Below are 13,786 nucleotides of genomic sequence, written 5' to 3' on the forward strand. Positions count from 1 at the left end.
TGCATCTGACTCTCCTAGAGAAAGCAAGCAGTTGGGCGCATGAAACTGTATTACTGGTCCTAGAAAAACAAATGCCCAGTGTTTGTGGTAGCTCACTGTCTAGTTCTAGCTAGGACACAACCTGTAAGGAAGATGAAGAGTCACGCACGTGCCTGGAAGGCAGGTACCCACTGACAAAACCCCAGCACAGCCCCCTGAAAGAATTAGTAAATAGCAGGCACAAAGAACTTGCCCTACTCCCTGGAATCACAAAGTTGGGACAAAACTGAATGTGCTTTCCTCACGCTTCTGTGCCTTGGGATTGCTGCCATGCTGATGCAGACAGCAGCGTGGGAAGTGGGAGCTGGGGACGGACTGACCTGGGAGGTTCACTGCTTGGCCACCACTGACAAAGCTGGCACATAAGGAGAGACAAGCTGAAGGGAGGATGGGTAATCAGGGCATTTCAGCTACCCCAAAGCAATGTGTTGGCCACAGGACACAGGAGCCAGATAGCGTATGTGAAGCTTTTTGTAGCTGTCCCAAACTCTGTCTTGAGGTCCTGGTCACTATGGAGCCAATCCATCCCACAGCTGCGTTTGGAAAACTGGCTTTGCATTGTGCCCCTTCTGTATTTGTATCTAATGTTGTTGTTACGGTTACAGTGAATGACAGAAGAATTTTATCTACTGTGAACCTCCAGATCTTTTGCTTTTGCTGCCACATGTTTTTCCGCCCCTCCTTTGAGAGTAGGGAAGTGAGTAGTGTTGTACTCAGCTCTGGTGAGGCTGCATCTTGAGTACTATGTCCCGTTTGGGCCCCTCTCTACAGGAAGGATGTTGAGATGTTGGAGCTCTCTGGTTACAGAGATGTTGGGGTTGGTCTCTTCTCTCAGGTGACAAACAATAGGACGAGATGGAATGTCTTGAAAATGCACCAGGGGAGATACAGGTTAGATACCAGGAAGAATTTCTTTACTGAAAGGGCTGTCAGGCATTGTGACCGGCTGCCCAGGGAGATGGTTGAGTCACCATCCCTGGAGGTGTTTAAAAGGCGTGTAGATTAAGTGCTTAGGGACATGATCTAGAGGTGGGCTAGGCAGGGTTAGGCTGTGGTTGGCCTCAATGATCTAAAGGGTCTCTTCCAACCCAGGTGATTCTATGATTCTATGAAAGGTAATGCTTTAGGTGATCCAATGTGTGTGAATTAATAAGAAGCTTTTCCTGGGGAGTAGGTGCAAGGAGCGTACAGAATCAGTTGTACCTGGGCGTGTTTTGAATGGCAGGCTAACATCTGGAAGACAAATATTTCGGCTGAAACCTACTCCAGAGCTTGGGGCTTGCGTCTGCTCTTTATGCAACTGCTACCTGGTCATTTATTCATCGTCTCCGTACGAAACTCAGCCGTGCGTTTTCTCCAGGGCTTTATACAGAGATGTGTGTTTTCTCTGTTAACTAAGTCTGCCAAGGACCGGGCCAGTGAGGGGGAAAGAGCCCCGCTCCGTGTTTGCATGGCAGACCTCCAGCAAGAGCGCAGGTGTTGCAGGAGAAGGCAATGGCAACCAGATGACATTCCTTCCCCTTGAACTAGAGCAGAGCCATCGCTCCAAACAGAGTATGGGACCTTCCAACAAAACTCAAGGCTAGCATGTTGCCTCCATGTGCTGGTGTAAAGCCCATGGCAAGAAAGCTTAGATTCATCCCACTAAAAGATACGGAGCAGAATTGCTCTGTGTTCCCTCAGCAGTCATTGGAGAGACCCCAGAAGATGGTCCAGACAGTGATTTATCCCAGCTAGGAGGAGTTTAAAGGTGGCAGTTGATGTCAAGAGAGGCCTCACGGCACCTACCTAGGGAAAGTGCCTACAGGTAGATGAAAGGAAAGGACAGCAGTAGCTCTCAAAATACTGAGAAAAAAGATTTTACAGACGTGTGCAAATATATCCTGTTTGCATAAATGGTTCTGGAAATGCTGTTGGCATTGTCCTCTCAGTCCCTGTGCCTGTGTGTCATGACAGCGTGCTCTTCTTTGCAACCACCCTCATTTTTTTTATCTCCTTTGCTAACACAGAGGAGTTTTTCACATCCCTGTTTGGTAAAGTAAATTCCTCCACACCAGTAGAGTGTGGAAGGGGCTTTGATAACCTTCAAGGTGAAACACTTGTCAGCTCTCACTTTATCCAGAAATGGATTATCTGGGCTGTGGAATAATGAGGTCATGTCTTTTCTCCACACCACTGGCAGGAGCTTCAAATTTCACAGAGGGGTAGCTGTTTACATGGAGCCTGCTCTGCTTAATGCCATTTAAAGCTCCCTCCCCTTCTCTGTCATCAAGTTTTCCCCAAACTGAGGGTGTGAAACGTGTTCCTACAGCCTCGTTTGCGTTACGCGGGAGGCGTTTTGGCGGTGAGTGGTCTTAACTGAGAGTCACAGAATCACAAGGTTGGGAAAGACCTTTAAGATCTTCGAGTACAACCATTCTTGTCCTGTGCTAAACCATATCCCTAAGTACATGATCTACCCTTTTTTAAACACATCCTGGGATGGTGACTCAACCCCCACCCTGGGCAGCCTGTTCCAGTCCCTGACAACTCTTTCAGTGGAGAACTTTTTCCTAACATCTAATCTGACCCTGCCCTGGCACAGCTTGAGCCATTTCCCCTTGTCCTATCACCTGTTACTTGGCTGAAGAGACCATTGCTCACCTCTCTACACCCTCCTTTCAGGTAGTTGGTGGGGGTGATGCAGAAGTGCAAGACGCGAGTAGCAGAGTGACCCGCACATGCTGCTCACAAGGGATGAAGAGCAGGATCTGGCGGGTGACCAAAGCCACATACGTGGCTCTTTTCAGGCGAGCGTCTCACAGGTCAGCTCGCTGCAAAGCAGTGACTCTACATCAGCAGCTTTCATGCAGAGCTGTAGCACCCAGAGCGGCCGTGGACATGCAAGATCCCTAAAGCAGACAGGCTGTGGGTGTTAGCCAGTGGGTGCTTAAGGAGATTATCAAACAAACAAATCCTGTGATATTCTGTAATGCTTCCTCACCACCTAAGCAGGGATTATTCCACCAAACCAGCAAATTCTACCCTTCTACCTAGTCAGGTCTACCCCAGAAAGGGCCCTGCACCAGCAGACGTTATCCTCAGCACTTGTCTTATGGAACTCACTATCGGTTTATGTGCAAGCACGTGGGGTAACTGACCCACCACTTTCTTCTTGGTGCTGTGAAAATCGTGGTCAAACCAGTCTGAAAGGTGTAGAAACAGTTTACCTTGCTCTGGTTCTACTTCCAGTCTCTCAGCATTTCTAATTTTCGTAAGGAGCGGCTTTTATAAGTATGTACATGCGTCGTAGTGACCTGGTATGCTTTTACTACAAAAGGGTGTTTTATTTTCCTGAGGGATGAGTCGTGATCGTGGATCAGCTGGTGGTGCCCAGTGCCTTGATAACACAGTTGGCTGCATACAGCTTCGTTAGGCTCCTTCCCATGCTTGCTGGAGAGACCCAAAGGAAGATGTTAACAGGAGACAGAATGGGGGGCTGTTCCTTACCTTCCTGACTGCTGGGGATCTGAATTTTGGGGTAGCTCTGTCTGCTGGGTGAGAAGGTAAAACACCTGCGTGAAGGAGCATGTGAAGGCCTTTCTGGTTACAGGTGGTAAGGGGAGGGTGTGAGAACAGATAGATAGAGAAAGTGTTTGAAAACACATGAATTAGGAAGGTTACCCTGAAGTTAAGCACTGGCTGATTGTAGTGTGGAAGGGTGTGGGGTGAAGGGAGTTGGGAGGAGACAGAAAGTGGGAACACTGATGACAGTCAGAGCAGGGTCTGATTTGTGTTCTTTGGATGCCTGATTTCAGTGTGATGGTGTGCTGCAGGAGGGCTGCAGGTCACCCTGGGCCTACAGCAGGAAGCGTCTCACTGCAAAGCACGAAGTGGAGCCTGGCTTTGATCTCCTTAACCCCACCAGCACTGGATTACCAGGTGTGCTGCTGAAGCTTGACTCTTACAGGCTCCGCAGGCATATACAAAGTAGCAGGCACTATGATTCATACTCGCTCTGCGTTGTGTTGGTTGGTTGCGGGTCTTTTTCTTAACCTCAAAGATAAAATTCTTCTAGGCCAGCCCTGGCTTCTGCACTGTCCTCTCTAAATGTTTCCTGTGCAGCAGGAAGAACCCTTCCTTCCAGGCAAAAGAAATTCTGATGTCTTTTCCCTCTCCTCCAAAACGGTCTTTGTGTCTGGAAAAGAATGATTGCAGCAGGGCAGCCACAACACAGCACTTGCTGCCTATGGAAGTGAGACACCTCTGAAGTCTTTGGAGCAACCCCTCTGGAAAAGCAGCAAGCCCCATGGGTGCAGAGAGTTTTTACAGGGGTTTTGGGCGGGGTGGGGGGGTTGCCCCTTCCTGGAAATATTTCATTGTCGCATTGGTGACAGAGGTTAGAACAGTTGCAAAAACTTTAAAAGGAAAAGTTAAGATGCAGATTCTTTTTGGAATTTTTCAGGAATCTAGTGCCAAGTAGCAGTATCAAGAGGGAGGAGGGGGAGTTTTGCCCTTTTTTTCCAAGGAGCAAGGGAAAAGTTGGGAGAGTAGAAATCTAAGAAAAAGTGGGGAAGTAGAAAAACGAGTAGGAAGCATGTGTGCAAAGTTTCCTCTGTCCTTCTAAGTCTGCTCAGTTCATTTCTAAACTCAACAAGAAAAGGAATGAGATGGGTAAGAAGGACAACCAACAGTGACAATAACAATCTCAAAGAGGTTTTGTTTTTTGAGAAGCCGTTGTAGCCATCAAAATGGTCTTGCACCTTCAGCAGACCATTCTGTTCCTCGCTACTGGTTTTCCTCTGAGTCTGCTTGGTCACTGCCTCCTGAAAGGATTGCATAGAAGATGCGTGGTGTTTGAAAAAAGATGTGCTAGCAAGCTGGTGTGAGTTATGTGGAGGAAAACAGGAGGAGTGTCAGGGGGAGAGGTGATGCAAGGCAGGAAGGGCCACATGATATGAAGAATAGCGTCCATACTGCTGCCATGCCCCAAGCTGGGTGAGAGCAGCTGTGTTGCGCTGCGCTGTCTCCAGGGGCAGAGCTGGAGCAGTGCTCTGAGCAGAACAGCGTCCTTGGCCTGGCAGCCTCTGTGCTGCACAAAGCCCAAGTGAGCTCAAAAGAAACTGAGGCAGTGCCCTGGTCTTTTTCTGTGGCCATCACCACTGGTAAGCCGTGTTAGACTGCCCAAACAAACGTAAGTCCAATTGCTGTTTATAATCCCCCTCCACCCCCTTTTTATTTTTTCCCCTGTCAGTGATGTCACATTTTGCAGTCTTTTCCTGACTACTCCTGCAGTCATTGATGTGGGGTTTGTAAAGCTGTCTTGTCTTTAAAGCCATTCCTGGGCCTAAAGTCTGCCATGCGATACATTTAAAACCTCTGGTTTTAAAAACGATCGCAAGAAAACCTAAGAGCATCTGCTTTGCTTTTGCAGACAGAATGTCAGCAAACTGCTGGGTTGGCCAAAATGATGTGGTCTTTACATCACTGTGATGTTTTTCGTCGCCAGGTTGAAGTTCTATCACTGGAGCCTAAAAATAATAACTTTCAATTCTGCATGTGTGGGCAGTCACTTTACGTTAAGGGGATTGATTAAACATTCTGCTGAAGTTTGCTCTGTGAAGACATTGCTACCAAAACTGGATCTTCTTCTCTCCTGAAACATTCTTTTCATTCCTAAAGCTTCTTTTAAGAAACCAGACAGCCTATTCAGGCTCAGCCTTGAGCATTCAAAGCCAGATTGGATGGGGCTTTGGGCAGCCTGGTCTAGTGAAGGTGACCCTGCCCATGGCAGGGGGTTGGAACTTGATGATCTTTGAGGTCCCTTCCAACCCAAAGCGTTCTATAATTCTACAATCCACCCCAGTATGGACATAGTGATGGTTTCAGGTTAATTTGAGGTTACGTTGTCAGAGTTCACCCAGAAAGAAGCTTGCCTGGTGTGATGACAAAATCATCTTCATGCTGAGCATCAGGTGGAGAAGAGGACTGCTAGTAACCCTTAGGCTTTATGTTTTATTTCTTTTTAAGTCCTCAGGTTTCACCATAAGTACAAAATAAAAAATCCCTAACCCTGTGAAAGAAATGACTGTAGATTAGATTCAGAAACAAAATTCTGTGCTGCTGCAGGTGCCTATTGTCACGGTATCTAAAATGAAAGTACACGGACATCGAGGACATTCAACAAAACCACTTGGTTTTGCCAGGTGGTTCCCTCAGAATAAAATGTAGCTGGCTGATTGCCTGGGTGTGTTTCCAGAGGTGCTTGCTTGGAAGACCGCCTTGGACATGGCTTTGAACAAAGGTGTGCTTCATATTTTTAAGCTAGGATTGGACTTGGCTTGATTTTGGAGGGAATAGTCAGTATAGTCAGTATTATGAGTGCCCTGTAATTGTAAGCTAGATTTATATACTATGGCATTGTCTTGGGCTGGGGAGGGGGGAACCACAGAAGAAACTGATGAAGCTGAGACAAAGCTGTGCAGACCAGGGCTATCAAGGTTCTGAACTTTGCTCTGAAGAAAGTAAGGAGCCTGTAGAGCTTGGAAGTGTGAGCAAGATGTGTTCGAGCTGACTGCCCTTTTGAGGCACCTTGCCATGCACTGGAGGAACCCCATTTATTTTTGTAGAAGTTTCATTCAGTGCATTCTGGACAGACAGATAGATACACCAATTGGTCCTCGTGGGACAGGAGGAAAGCTTCGTAGGCCAAAAAGATTTTTAAAAATCCCTCTTTTCCAAAGACTCTGCACTCTGTAGCTATACAAGAGCAGCAGGACCTCCATGGCAGTGGGCAGCAGACACAGCAGTAGAACAACATGAGGTCTGAGGCTTAGGTCTTTGCTCCTTCACAAACATCTCCAAGTGCTCTCTGCTTTGCGCAAGCCTCATGTTGGTCTTAAGCTGTCTGGTGCTCAGCTTCCTGGTTACTTCCTTCCTCAGGCCTCTGAGGTGGTGTGAATCAAGGTACAGCTGTACGCATGAAATACATCTGAAGTTATATTTCCACTGATTTCTTAAGCTGCTCAGAATTGTGCTCTGCGTCCCAATCCCACGTGATGCTAAAATGGTTCTTTACTGGATGAGATACTCAAGACCCATCTGGACACCTCCTTGTGCAACCTGTCCTAGGGAACCTGCTTTGGCAGGGGGGTTGGACCCGATGATTTCCAGAGGTCCCTTTCAACCCCTATGATTCTGTGAATCTGTGAGAAAAAATAGCTGTGTAGGGCATGTTTCCTTTCCCTGCAGCTGAGGATGGGTTTAAGTGAAAGTTGGGAGGTTTGCTTGGTTGGTTTGTTGTTTTTCTCACTCTGGCTATTTGTCCCACATCTAGAAGCTCCTGTTCTATTGGCAGGTTTTCAGGCTAGGAGTCAAGAAAATTGGACTATCCCAGCTGGCTCGTCTTGTGACACCTTTGGCAATTATTTCTCCCCCGTGAGACTTTCTCCCTCTTTTGTTAAGTAGTTTGAGTTCTCTGACTGAAGAATACAACAGTGAAGTTCTGCCCCAGCTCGGAAGTTCTGCTCTTCCATCAGTTGAAGGAAAGATCCCCACCATGACTTTGATAGTAGCGCATGTGGAAGGAAAATGCTGATTGTTACAACTTGCTAGGACACTCCAGTTGAAACACATTTGTCCTGCCTTATGTAAGGGCTGGAAACAAAACGCCAATAATGATAACCTTGGGTTTTTAATCTCTGCACAACATAATTAGCCGTTTGAAAGGGTGGTTGGAGGGTTAAGCTAGGAAGAATAAACTACTAGTATAATAATATCTATATTAAAATAAATAAATAAATAAACCCCAAACCAAACAGACGGATTTAACGTGTTATATAATCTCTGTTAAACTTGCTCTGGGAAACCCTCCAAGAGCCAGTGTCAGTCTCCATTTTGTACAAGTCTGTACACAACCTTCCTAAGAATTTGTATGAAGCTGGGTGGGGGAACGGCGAAAGGAAAAGTTAGAACAGAATGTAACCTGACCAAAGTATCTCTGCCATGGAGCAGGAACGGAGGGAAGTTTATTCTTTCAGAGGTCTTTCTGCAAACTTGCCCCCTTCCCCCAACCAGCGCAGGTGATCTCCAGTGCCTTCTGCCAGGGCTTCCCAGTGTCACCACGTTTCACTTTTGTCATCAAGCAGCAGTCTGAAAGGCTTCTAGGTGGATTAATCTCATAATTACCACTGCTTTGGGATGTTATGCTATGTTAAAAACAACTCATGCTCCTCTCTGCTGGATGCTGCCATGCCATGGGAAGAATCTAGTGTGTTTAGGCCCCTACCAGCCACAGGCAGCACAGATGGTGTTTGTTCTGTTGCTTACAGATACAGCAATCAATTTAGTGACTGCTAATGACACAGAACATGAGCCACCCCTTGCAGCTATTTCTTACTTCTTTTCCAGGAACTCAGTCACTGCCTGTCTTGTATGTAGATGGTATCATAGAATCACAAAATGGGCTGGGTTGGAAGGGACCCCAAGGATCACAGAGCTCCAACCCCCTGCCACAGGCAGGGCCACCAACCTCCAGACCTGGATCTACACAAGGTTTCCCAGAGCCCGATCCAACCTGGCCTTGAACAGCCCCAGGGATGGGGCATCCACCACCTCTCTGGGCAGCCCATTCCAGCCCCTCCACACTCTCTTCTGGATTCACCTATCTCTCCTCTGAAAGCAAAGTGATCTGAAGCTCGCTCTTTAGATACATGTTGGAAAAGGTGCTGAAAACAGAGGGAGTATTCGTGCTCCTTTTGTGAAATGGGGAAGAAGCTCTTAGTTTCTGCCAGAAGATAAGCCCGATTGTATCAATCTGCTCCTGTGGAGCTTTCATCATCTTTTGTTCTGTCCTTTCCACCTTTCCCTTCTGGCATGGTTACCTTGCTGCTTTCCCATTCCCGACCAGAAAGGATTGCTTTCCTCTACTCAGCTCAGCAAAGCAGCAAGTAGTGCTGAAAATATTCATGATGTGGAAGTGATTTGGAACATGGCATGTTTCATCATCATTTTTCCAGTGCAGGGCCACCAAGGTGATGGAGTGGAGCACCTTCCTTATGAGGAGAGGCTGAGGGAGCTGGGCCTCTTCAGCTTGGAGAAGAGGAGACTGAGGGGTGACCTCATTAATGTTTATAAATATGTAAAGGGTGAGAGTCAGGAGCATGGAGCCAGGCTCTTCTCAGTGATGGCCAGCAATAGGACAGGGGGCAATGGGTGCAAGCTGGAGCAGAGGAAGTTCCATGTGAATGTAAGGAGGAACTTTGTCACTGTGAGGGTGACGGAGCACTGGGACAGGCTGCCCAGAGAGGTTGTGGAGTCTCCTTTTCTGGAGACATTCAAACCCTGCCTGGATGTGTTCCTGTGTGATTTAGTCTGGGTGATCCTGCTCTGGCAGGGGGGTTGGACTAGGTGGTCTTTCAAGGTCCCTTCCAACTCCTAATGTTCTGTGATCAAACAAACACATAATGCAGTGACATTCATAAGCTTTTACTGAGGCATCCTTTCCAGTGAAGGCAGTTGGATATCTGTGAGGTAGAGCACTGGATGAGGAGATTAGCATTTGACTTTTCTGCTTCTATTTGCTTTATGACCAGCCCGTCAGGCTGATAAAGATATGAAGTTCTCCTCGGGGAATGTAAATTGTGGAAAAGCCTATTGCAGAAAGTTACATTGTGTTTGGTTTTGCAGCATGATCCAGCTGCCATTGAAAGCAATGAGTGTGTCTTAATTGGGGGGCTGTCTTTCTGGAGCTCTGCATATCCAGCCTTGGAATGGATGAGGAGGAAAGCATGCAGTGCTGACTGGTTCTGCTGTTTGAATGCTTCATTCTGCAGCCCGTTCTTCAACCTGCCTTTAAAATACCAGTTTCTTTATGTGTGTTTTTTTTTAATGTCTGCCCCTTCTTCATTGTGATTTCACTTGAAATCAAGCAGTCTTTCATAACATGCACTGAGAACACTTTTTTCCCAGGTTTTTTTTTTTTTCTTTTAGTTCAAAGCCTAAGTTGATAACGGAGCCAATGGACCAACTGTCTTCCATCTAAGAGACCTCTAATGTCAATGGTTGAGCTGTTCTGGAAGCAGCAAAGTTGAAATAAACAGTGTTTCACGTTTACTTCATTGCTCACATTTGCTTTGCACCTTTATAGGTACAAACTGGAATACATACTGGTATCCAGGTACCTAAGGGTGTATAGCAAGATGCCTGCAATTTAGAAAACACGTAACCTTCAGAGTTTCTAAATATCGGTTGATAGGGAACCTACAAATGCTCTTGAGATTAAATATGCTTTTATTGATAACGTGTCTGTTACCAATCGTGACTTCCCAGTCCTGCTCCAAAGTGAAGGAATGGCTTTCAGCTGTTCTTTTTTGGGTTTCCGTACTCTGAGTTGTAAGGCTGAGCTATACACACAGGTTCCAATAGTGCCTAAACAGAGCAGGCGGCCTACGGGGAGTTGTAATACACAACTCAGTCTTGGGCTGCTTTTAAGCTCTTTGTCTGCGGAGACACCTCATGGGGAGCTGTGTAGATGGCTCCGACTTGAGTTGTGTTGTAAACAGACTGAAGCGGGCACTTCACAAAACCTGAAAAACCTGTATGGAGCCTTGCTAAGCCTTGGCTTCCTTCCACAAACATATGTCCTGAGTCCCAATCAAACCACTACTCAAACTGTTTGACAAGCCCTAAGGGTCCGCATTTGGTTTCGATGGGCCAAGACAATGGGAATATGCAAGAGATAGGGCCGGAGGTGTCAGGCCCAGCCCTGCATCCTGTCACACACATCAGCAAAATGAACCAAATAAAAGCCCTGGCATTCGAGCTAATATTGGGAGCCGTTCCTCCAACCTTAGGAGGAGACCCTTCCCCCTTAGCCGGGCGGCTGGCTGAGGTAATGTATTGGGAGCCCTTACCTGAGAGACGGGGTAAGTGGCTATTTGATATGTTTTAAGTGTGTCGTTCTGGGTGACTAACGTATGGGTAATATTTTGTGTGCTTGTGAGCCGTGATCCTATGTTTTAGGGAAGCCACAGTGGTTGTAGTAAGAGTATTTTGTGGATCTTTTGTGATTGTAATCAGTGTGGTCATACTTCCAAACTGCAATAGTGAATTCCCCATTGTATCCAACAATAACCTGCAAGTGACGTACTGAATCTGCATTTCTGGTTTTTTTTTTTTTTTTTGGAATAAATTACTATTAATTCTATTTTAAAAGCCTGTGGTTCAGTGTCTTTCCGTCACATTAATTGGCGTAGTCGGCAGGATACAATGGAGGAACTTTTTGCAGAAACATGGTTGTAGACCCTCTCTCCTGGATAAGGCAAAGGCAAATATGTTGTTGAAAAATCAGGAGAAAGTGTTGGAGTGGGTGAAAGAGATGTACGGTTAGGTACGAAGTGAGTGCGGGGCCCGGATCCGCGGGTCGTTGTGTTTATAACTGGGGTTTTCATAACCATTGTTAAGCTTTGTGTGTGCAAGAAGTTTTTGTGCCCGGTACCGTGTGTTGGAGAGGTTTGTGTGAGAGGTTTTCTTTTCTTTTGTTTTGTTTTTGAGTAAACAAGCCAGTCTGACTGCGGGCGAGTGCTGATCCTCCACGAGGAGAGCAGCTGGGGACGGACAAAGTGAATGGCAGATTTAAACTGTTAGTGTAAGGGAAATGAGTTTTGAAGCAGGTGTTGTTTCCTGGTGCTCTGTATGCGGATCTAAGGATTTTTGTGTATCTGTAAACTGTTATTTGTATGTTCTGTATGTAAGCAGGACGTTGTGATGCAATTTGGAAGCAATCTTTGGTGTGATGAATGAGAGGAAGATTGGTCTGATTGGGATGGCGTTTTTGGCTCGAGCCAGCTTGAGCAAGTGGTGTGTATGGATTTGAAAAGTGATAAAAAATCGGTGGTGTATGGGAGGAGGACTGTTAAGAGAGCTTTTGGGTCTCCCGACCAGGGTCAGGAACGGGTCTTTGCCTGTTTTGTGAACAATGTTGTTTGTGTATGATGTTGCCCTTAGAGTTGTGTAACGTAACCGTGTAACTACAGTGTGACCTCCTGAGAGTGAATAGGGGAAATTTGGATACTAAGGTGTGGCCCTCTCAGGATGTATTGCCCCTGTGAAGTTTGTGCCTAATTATAGGATGGCCGCCCCTAAGGCAGTCAATATCTAATGATGTCTCTTCCCTGGCCCAGGGGATAGATAAGACAATCCTGAGATGCACTGATCTCGTCCCTTACCCCAGGGACAGGATTGGGTGAACAACTGCTAGCTCCTTTAAATTATCTGGGCTGGCTGAATCAGTGCAAAAAGGCTGTGTGTATACAAGCCATGTATGAGCGTGGGAGACAGGATGTTCCCCTTGCTGCTCCAATTGACCCCACCCGCCTTAAACCATTGATTAGGGGTCTCCCGGATGCCTTGAAAAACTATATGCAAACCCTAAAGGAAAAGATTGCACGGACAATTGACTGTAATGCTCACAACCCAAACCAGCTACAGCCTGTTTTAACGTGGGGGGAGCTATTACAAGAAATGGTGATTTACGGCAGAGAGATGGGCTGGTTAGAAGAGAGGGTCCAAATTTGCAGCGCCGGGTCCGCCAAGCACGGTTTTCGAGAGAAATAATCCCCACCCTCCTCGACAAACCAATATTCTGATAGATAGTGGAACTGGAATAAGTGTTATCACTGAAAGAACAGCCAAAAAGTTAGGACTTGCCCCTACTGCTAAGAAAATAAATATAATAGGAGTAACTGGAATCCCTGAAACCAGATCAATTAGTATGGTATGTGTTTGGCTTCTAAGAGAAAACCTAATGACGAAAATAGAGGTGGTCATTCGTTCATACAAAAATAACATGCTAGGATTTGATGGAAACGTTTGGAAACTGTCTTCTGGACAGTGTGGAGCTTTGTATCCCCACCGTGGGTACTCAAGGCACCCATTCATACTATAGTTCCCCTCTATGTCCAGTATGTAAATTGTGCAGGGGTGGCAGCTGACGATCGACTGTAGGAAGCTGAAGAGTAACTCACAGCTGCCAGTCCTTACATTGCTGAATTTGTTACCCAAGTCCAAGCTAAATATCATGCATGGATGTCCACTCTGGATATTTAGGATATGTTTTTTTAAATTATTACTCTTCAAAAGAAGGATAAACCTTAATTTGTGTTCACTTGGGAAGGGAGTACAATATAGCTTTAATGGACTTCCCTGAAGATTCAAACACTCCTCCAACTGCCCAAAGTACACTGGCAAGAACATTAATGGAAATAGAAGTCCCAGGTGGGATAAGCATGTATCAATATATTGGTGATATCCTCACAAATGGATTATGCCAGATTTCTAACCAATTCACTGTCGAGCGTATATACGGTCGAGAAGCTCTCTTTTTGCAATTGCAGGACTGCTCCAGTAGATGGATGAGGGACAACTGAGAAGACACGGGGTGGAGGCCTCATAAGTGTCAACAAGAGATTGAGAAACTACAACCTTGAAGCCCAGCTGGAAGTTTTGGTCTTCTTATTTTGGTTTCATCTGTTTGTTTACCTGTTTATATATATATATATATATATATATATATTTGTTTGAGTTTTATTTTGTATTTGTTTTCTCTTTCTTTTTATTTTCTCTCTTTTTTTTTAAGTAGCATACTTGTTTTTACACAAGTTTTATATTATGGCTATAATTGTAAAAATAATTATAATTTCTACGATAACATTAGGCAACAGTGAACAATCTAGTATATGGGATAGACAGGTGCGAGCTTTTAAAAAAC

Source organism: Gallinula chloropus (assembly GCF_964237585.1).
Source record: "Gallinula chloropus genome assembly, chromosome: 4".
NCBI classification, from domain to species: Eukaryota; Metazoa; Chordata; class Aves; order Gruiformes; family Rallidae; genus Gallinula; species Gallinula chloropus.